Source organism: Canis lupus, chromosome 31 (genome assembly GCF_003254725.2).
Source record: "Canis lupus dingo isolate Sandy chromosome 31, ASM325472v2, whole genome shotgun sequence".
NCBI lineage: Eukaryota > Metazoa > Chordata > Mammalia > Carnivora > Canidae > Canis > Canis lupus.
In genome coordinates this window covers 20,208,763-20,217,839 of record NC_064273.1, presented here as the reverse complement: position 1 = coordinate 20,217,839, position 9,077 = coordinate 20,208,763, and the positions used below count along the sequence as shown (strand labels likewise).

Below are 9,077 nucleotides of genomic sequence, written 5' to 3'. Positions count from 1 at the left end.
TCTGCTACAAACAATGGGGAACATGTGCCCCTTTGAATCAGTATTTTTGTATTCTTTGGATAAATTCCTAGTAGTATAGTTGCTGGGATATAGGGTAGTTCTATTTTTAACTTTTTGAGGAACCTCCATACTGTTTTCCAGAATGGCTGCACCATTTTGCATTCCCCTTTCTCTGCATCTGTGCCAACATCTGTTGTCTCCTGAGTTGTTAATTTTAGCCATTCTAACAAGTATGAGGTGGTATCTCAATGTGGTTTTGATTTGTATTTCCCTGATGATGAGTGATGTTGACCATTTTTTTCATGACCTGTTAGCCATTTGTATATCATATATGATTTTAAAATTGCAACCTCTAGAAAGTATAGACTTTAGTGTACTAGGCTACTTAGTGTGAAAACAGTTATATGCAAGAATGAATAAAAATTATTCCAATGTTCTGTTGCATCCTCTATGGATTAAACACGCATGAGTTTTGAAACACAAAATACTTTAGAATGTTGGGTATGGGGCAGCCCCGGTGGCGCAGCGGTTTAGCACCACCTGCAGCCCAGGGCGTGATCCTGGAGACCCTGGATCTAGTCCCACGTCAGGCTCTCTGCATGGAGCCTGCTTATCCCTCTGCCTGTATCTCTGCCTCTCTCTCTCTCTCTCTCTCTCTCTCTCTCTGTGTCTCTATGAATACATAAATAAAATCTTAAAAAAAAAAAAAAGAATGTTGGGTATGAAGAGGTTCTGATACCTTTCTGCTGCAACTCACCTATATCATATATAAGGAAACTGAGGTCCCAGGGAAGAAAAATGACTTATCTTAAGGTGGCATGATTAATTAAATTAATACCATAGGCAGGGATAGAATCAGGGCTTATCATGTGGAAGATGGAGCCACTCCAGCAGGAAAGAGTAATTTATCACAGACCTTGTTTAAAATTAATAGTGAAAACTGAACATGAAAAGAATAATAACTTTCCATAAGTTTTTTTTTTTTTTTTTTTTTTTTTTTTTTTAACTTCTCTGCAGAAAGTCCCCTCTCATTGCCTGGATCCAGAGCAGAGGGGTTCCAAGATTACTTCTCCCTTGATCCATCACTGCTCAAATCCTGTTCTTATACTGTAAAATCAAGAATGTTGATAATGTCTTATGACTTTCTTTCTAAGTGCTAATATTAATTATTTGGATTACACATCGAAAAGCTTGAAAATATTTCTGAAACACAAGAGTAAGTTTACATAGAAAAAGTATTTGAAATAACTCACAAGATTCCAGGGGAACACTCAGATATAACTTTAATAAAAATAAAGGATATGTGGGGCACCTGGGTGGCATAGTAAGCTTAGCACCCAACTCATGATTTGGGCTCAGGTCATGATCTCAGGGTCCTGAGATCAAGCCTTGCATTGGTCTCCAGGCTCAGAGAGTCTACTTGAGATTCTCTCTCTCCTTCTCCGTCTGCCCCCTCTCACTTACACTCTCTCTCTCTGTCAAATAAACAAATCAATCTTTTAAAAAGAAAGATAAAGGATATGCTGCAGCAGGAGACAGCAGAAGAAGCACATGCAAACATTAGGGAGACACAAGACTTCTAGCTAAAGCTTCCAGAGTCTGGTCTCAGTTGCAGTCAACATGCTTTGTCTTTGGATGATGAACCAACAAGATATGCTCTGGATCACTTGGTTTCAAAGGATCCATGTCACATGTTTAATGAGAATCTTTTTACTCCCTTATTTCTTTTTTCTTTTTAATGTAGCTGAAACTAGGCTATTTAATCCTATAAATCAGATGTAACACATTTGTCTACATATTTTTAGTGATATATGTAGACAAACATTGAGATAATGCTCACAGAGGAGTTTTGAATATTGATCAGTCTATTTTACATCACCAGTAAGACATCTCCATCACTCTTTGGCCATAGATGAATATCATGTTTCCATGTATCTCTGGTAATAATTATAAAACAACCATCATAAAGCTGTGGGTAAATTCCATTCTTAGGTAGTCAAACCCCTGTCCCTTTGTCTAGCTTTCTTACTTTTATATATCTCAACATCATCTCTTCTCATTTTGTCTTTAAAAATACGGGCAGTTGGTGGCTCAGTTGGTTAAGTGACCAGCTCTTAGTTTCAGCTCAGGTCGTGATCTCTGGGTCATGAGAAGGAGACCCATATCTGGCTCTGTGCTTAGCACAGTCTGCTTAGGATTCTCTCTCCCCCCTCCCTCTTGCCCTCCTTCCATCCCTCCCCATAAAAATAAATAAAATATGCAAAAAGTAGAAGGATAAGCATCAAAACAACTAATCATTCACAGCATCCAATAAGATCTATGCAATGCTTCTTTTTTTTTAGAGATTTTATTTATTAATTTATGAGAGACACACACAGAGAGAGAGAGAGAAAGAGGCAGAGACACAGGCAGAGGGAGAAGCAGGCTCCATGCAGGGAGCCTGATGTGGGACTCGATCCCGGGTCTCCAGGATCAGGCACTGAGCCGAAGGGCAAGGCACTAAACCACTGAGCCACCCCAGGATCCCCTATGTAATGCTTCTTAAGGCGGCATTTTAATTTACTAAATATACCAATTCAAAGTTGTGTGTCTTTCACAAGCTTATAACCCTTTTACTTCTTTTCAGTGGTGAAATTTGAAATACAGGAAAAGGATAAATATAAGGATTTGATGTAGTAATTACTGGATAAATCTACATTTTCACTAGTGAATCATCTTCCTTTGAAAGAGCATGTTATCAAGCTACCAATTCAATCTAATAAATTTTGTCCTCAATGCCAGTATTATAGATGTTGTTAAGTCATTCAAAGGGCCAGATGTCAGTTAATTCCCAATTCCAAGTTTCATGTTTCTTGTCTCATACTGCAGTTTACACACTCATAGTTTCCCAATAGAACTTTTCCTTAAATAATTCCCATCTTATGACCTGTAGAAAGAATCTTAGACATGTTTAAAAGGTGTCAGTTTTAATTAATTGCATAGTGGGTAAATTTGCTTCTTAAAAATATTCATGATGCTTTCAAAGTTAAAAAAATATGCAAGATATACTGTCTATAAATGTATTTTCACAGCCTACTGGGGCCAAAAGTTTCACATAAGTTCATTCCTTGTGCTTTCTTCTGCCAAGGTCAAAGACCATTTTCCACAAACTACTGCCCCTTCCATCTAGATGAGCATACATAGACAGCCTCTCTTGGGTCAGTGTGCATGCTATTTTCCAATCAAGTCTCCTAGAATGCTGTCTAGCAGCCTGTTGAGTTTTTTAATCTGTTTTTCTCTAAAAGCATATCCTCTATACACAGGCACTTGTTATCCTTTGTCTTCCTCCAAAAATATCATGCATTCTAAATGACAATAGAAGCTCATGAGTCTTTTCCCTCAGTGTATCTCTCCTCATTAGACAAGTTTAGTTTATTCCATGACTTCTAGACTTGAGCCAGAATCACTCAAGTTTCTTTTAGACTGTCTCAATTTTGTCTTATCTACCAAACATACTGTTGTCAGTGAGTTTAGTGATTAAGAGTGAAAAAAAAATCCGATTTTTAGATACAATTCCTTTCTGAAGTGTATGTGTCTGTGTGTGTCCATATGTTGCACATGCACACGCACATCATTATATACATCTTTGTATTCATTATTTTCATATCCATTATTTATATCCATTATATGCATCTTTGTTTTTCATCTTCAAAACTGTAATATTTCTCATGACAAGAGTGCCACAAACTGAGACTCCTTTCATTTTCTAATAATTTAAGGCATATTGTGAACCACACTGACAAATCATTGGCTACTGCTTAAGAATTGGTAAACTACTGTTTTATTATTTTAATCTAGATCCTCAAACACCACAAGGAAGACTGCTCCTAGTTCTGATAACTTAGTCTGTTTATTTTTTAAGTCTTCTTGCAAATTTCAGCCATTGTCCAGATATAGTACAGCTGCATTTCTGATTGAGGATCCTGGGAATTAACATCTGTGAACATTATTACTTATTTAGCATCATCTATTAGGTGACCTTAGGGACATATCTATTCAACTGTACAGTTAGGTAATTCTGCAGGTGGACTGAATAGGGAACCCACAGGTATGGGTGCCACCTGTTCATGTATGGGATAGGTACTGCTGTAGCATATTTTTAATATATCATTCCCAACTCCTCTGTGTGTTTCCCTCTCTATTGGAAAGGTGTTTTGACATAATCCATGACATGAAAGGTATTCTGTATCTCAAAATAATTTTATGTCCTTCCATAACAGAAACAGTTTAATTTGAAGCCCAGTAACATACCTAAAATTGTCTTTCAAAGGGAATTTATATGGCAACAGCTTCTGGCAAATTTCTACTCCAAAATCCCAGCAGTTATTATTGCTGGGTAACAGATATGAGCTTTTGCAAAACTCTAGACAGCAAAAGTGCAAGTGGCTGACACTTATAACATTTGAGCATTGGGCTTGTACCACCCCAAGGAATTGACTGGTAAGACATTAGACTGAGTTCTTTGAAACTCTAAGAGTGTCTTCTGTTGTACATAACATCATTAAAATTCATCTTTTTCCCTGATACTTTGATGAAAAGGAACTAGTAAATTTTTTACTTGTGCTATGTGATTTCTTCAGAGACTAACAACTCAATCAATCTTCATGCCTCTTATTTTCATTTTGGAGATGGCCGAGAAAAAAAAAAACAAAAAACACTTATTTCTGGTTCTTTGAGGTATATCTCTAGTGTCTCCAGTGCAGATAATTTTTAAGAATCTTATCATTTGTGCTTGACTCTGTAGTTCAGCTGGGTTAATCCATGACCCTCTGGTGGCCATATTGATTTATCAGCATTTTAGTTCAGTCCACTTGACCTTCAGATTGAGTTGTCAACATTGTATCATCACTATGATGAATAACAGTCTTTTTTTTTCATTTAATCAGATCTAAGTCTCTTCATAGTAGATTTTGTCAATAATCAGCAGGATCTATATCTGTGTGAGAATACAGTAAGTTTGTTGGGCTCCATTCTGCAGAATACAAATTAGTTTTGCTTCCTTTTGAAATAAAGCAAATTGTTCACAAAACACTGATCTCCTTTAGCATAATGCATGTTTGTATTGTTCAAACCATACTGAATACAGCATATTACTAAGGCAACACTTTGTCTAATTCTTTATATCCTACAAGTAAACTCCAGGATTTATTAGCCTTCCTCACAGATAATGCAAAAATATTAAATAAGACATTTATGGTACTAATTCAGGTGAAACTGAAATATCCTTAAAGCAAAAATCCCTTGATTACATCAAATATCCTACATTGTTTTAAATTAATCACCTGAGTGGTTTTAGGTAATTCTAAAGATTTCTATCTAGCACGATGAATTTAAACAGGTGGAGAGCAGATTGGCATGGATTCCTTTTTCTTAATGGTAAGTATGGAAAAAAAACCCACATTCAGACATTACATCTATTCCCTTAGTACTTTCTGATAGGGCTAATGCATTAGGAATACAATACTTCCCTTCATTAATTTTTACTTTGAGTCATCTTTGCATTTAAGCCATCCAAAATTGTATTACCATATTGCCTGACAGAAGCATGTCACCCCTTAAATTTTTATTAGCAATTAATTTCATTAGCCAATTTGGGTATAAGAGCATAGCATGCACTAGTATTCAATAGTTTCCTTACCACTCTCAGGCATTTAACTCATATCAATATAAATGTTCCCAAATCTCTCCCATTCCTATGTCAAGGGACCTTTACCAATCCATCACACAGAATCATAATTCTCTCTTTTACTTCACACATTCTAATCAGTACTTGTTCTGAAGGGAGAACAGTTTCCATATTTTTGTTATCATCACAAATTTTAAAAATTATTTAGGCTAGGAAAGTCTGAATGAATCTGCTCCTGTCCTTTTTTAGTCTAAGGTGTTGATGGACCAGCCAGATTACCTAATATTTACTCTAATCTGTTAAAATTTTTATAGCTACTTCATCTATCTCCTATTTTTTTCATTTTAAATGAACTATATTTTGTTTCATTTTAAATGAACCATAAAAATGCTTCCACCAGCTTACTTGTTTCAAACTTATTCAGTGTTTTAATCTTGTTTTCTCTGCTCAAAATCATTTCTAATATTTTCCACAAATTATCCTGCCCTCCTAAGAGTAGGGTCAAAAGGAATCCAAACACATGGAGTCCTTTTTATCAAAGAATGAATAATGCTTGGTCAAAGATGTAAAATTAGGGGATACTTTGATACCATCATAAAATGAATCTAAATGTACAAGCATTCTTAATATTTTTTGCAGCTTCAGAAGAATTCCACTTAATATCAAAAGGAGGTCTGTCCTCCCGACTCCCTTTCAGAAGCATGTCTCTACATTTTAAAAAGGATTTCTGGCAGCCTTGAATTTCTGTTTCTTCGTTTTCTTATATTTTCACTAAAATAGTCCAAGGAATCCAAAAGAATTCTTGATCGATTTTTTTCTCTTTAAAACTTAAAAAAAATAATTTAGTTATTTTTCCAACTTTAGATCTAGAAATTCCATTAATATATTGTCTTATCAGTGTGTATGACCTCAAACCAGGTGTGGCCTGGGAGGCAAACCTGCATCAGAGGATAATTTCATTTATTCTCCTTACAATGCCCCCTACAGGTATCCCTGAGTGGCTCAGCAGGTTTAGGGCCTGCCTTCTAAACCTGCTGAGGGGGCATGATCCTGGAATCCAAGATCCAGGATCGAGTCCCACATCAGGCTCCCGGAAGGAGCCTGCTTCTCCCTCTGCCTGTGTCTCTGCCTCTCTCGCTCTCTCTCTGTCTCTCATGAATAAATAAATAAAATTAAAAAAAAAAAAAAACAATGCCCCCTACAGCTATTACACAGGATTGAATACTCTAAATACTTACAAACAACTGCATAAAGACAAAGCAGAATATGCAAAGGTACCATCAAAATATGTGTGAGACACTTTGGGCTCAAAGATTCTAGGTGCAAGTTTGCAGCTAAAATCAGGCTATGTAAACTAATTCATCCTCACCGTCATCATCATCATCTATATATTTAATAACAATGAGGTAAGCTAGTACAGGGTTCCACTCAGGGAGATTTGGTGAACTCTAAATAACAAGCAATTAGTCCCACTACTATTTAATATACTTAATTCCTCTCTTGATCAAGTTTAGTGCCATGGTTCCAGACTTTTGTGGAGGTAAGATGGAACAACCACAGACAAGATAAAGCTAACTTTATATTTATGTATAAGATCATGTGTTTACATGTCATTACATTATTTGAAGGCCATTGGTGGAATCCAGAAAGATTGTAATGATTTGCTTTCCATCTTTGTCACAATGGTTTTGCTACCAGAACACAGGGTTGTGAAAACCACCACTAAATCTAAACCTAAATGGGAAAGGAAAAGATTCATACCAACATCATCAACACTGGACCCATTGGTTCAGGCAAGTTTGCCATTACTGGCCATCTGATCTATAAATGTGGTAAATTAACCCAGAATCATTGGAAGAATCTGAGAAGGAGGCTGCTGCGATGGAAAGGCTCCTTCAAGGATGTCTGAGTTTTGGATAAGCTGAAAGATGAACATGAGTACTGTATCATCATTGACATCTCTTTGTGGAAATTTGAGGCCAGTATTATATGACCTTCACTGATACCTGAAGACACAGAGACTTTATCAGGAACAGGTTTACAGGCACATTTCAGGTGGATTGCGGTGTGTCGCTGCTGGTGCTGGTGAATTTGAAGCAGGTAGCTCCAAGAAGGTCCAAGCAGAAGAGACAGGGGGAAATTGTTATGGAAGGTAGCACCAACATTTTAAAAATTGGGTATACTCCCAACATAGTAATGATTTTACCAGTTTCTGATTGAAAGGGTGACAAGATGCTGGAGTCAAGTGCCAACATACCTTGGTTCAAGGAATGGAAAATCACCTGTAAGGATGGAAATGCCAGTGGAACCATGTTGGTTGAAGCTCTGTATTGCACCCTGCCACCAAACTGTGCAAGATTGGTGATATTGGTCCCGTGCTTGGGAGCTGAATAGAGACAGGTGTTCTAAAACATGGCATGCAAAAAAAGCAAAAATAAATAAATAAATAAATAAAAGGCCAAAAACCTGGCATGGTGGTCACCTTTGCTCTAGTCAGTATTACAGGTAAAGTCTGTTCAAATGTGTCATGAAATGTTGAGTAAAGCTCTTCCTGGAGATAAATGTATGCTTCAATGTCAAGAATGTGCCTGTCAAAGATATTCACTGTGACATGTGGCTGATCATGTGGGACATGACCCACAAAGGAAAGTAGCTGACTTTAAGGCTGAAGTGATTCTCCTGAACCATCCAGGCCAAATTGATGCTGGCTATGCACCCGTGTGGGTACACATATACATTTATAATCTAAATATGATTGCACTTACAGCCTTTTTTTCTAAATATAAACTATAATGTGCTGTCTATTTTGTATCTGTTTTACATTTAAGGAAAGACCAGACTTCTTTAAAGAGTGTATTTAGAAAGTATCATAGTATAAAAAATTGTAGCACTTTGATTTTTTTATATAAAAGACTTATGATGAAAAGATGAAGTCACTTATGAGGGTTATATTCTTTTAGAAAGTTGATTTTTTTCTAAAAAGCATCTCTGAACTGTATAAGGTTAATAAAAATTCCTTTAAAGCAAAAAAAAAGAAAAAAAAAAGACCAGCAAACATTACACAACTCACATTGCTTGTAACTTTGCTGAACTGAAGAAGAAAATTTATTGCCTTTATGGGGAGAAACTAATGGAAGATGGCCCCAAAATCTTGAAATATGATGATGCCGCCATCATTGAAATGGCTCCTGGTGAGCCCATACATGTTGAGACCTTGTCTGACTATCCTCCTCTGGGTTTTGCATTTTGTGATATGACATGGGCAGTTATTATTGGTGTCATAAAGGCAATAGACAAGGGGTGCCTGCGTGGCTCAGTTGGTTAAGCAGCCAACTCTTGATTTTGGCTCAGGTCATGATCTCAGGTTGTGTGATCTCAGGGTTGTGTGATCATCAGGGTTCACTTTCAGCAG

General features: G+C 36.7%; 1 long non-coding RNA gene across 1 annotated transcript; it reads right to left on the bottom strand.

Annotated features, from left to right (window-relative positions):
* Positions 1–3,818: 3,818 nt before the first annotated feature.
* On the bottom strand, positions 3,819–8,874 carry LOC112661903 (uncharacterized). Its single transcript, XR_003138079.3, has 3 exons — positions 8,736–8,874; positions 7,923–8,070; positions 3,819–4,975 (listed from the first exon to the last, which is right to left on the bottom strand). It is a non-coding gene; the product is annotated as an uncharacterized LOC112661903 (long non-coding RNA).
* Positions 8,875–9,077: the final 203 nt, after the last annotated feature.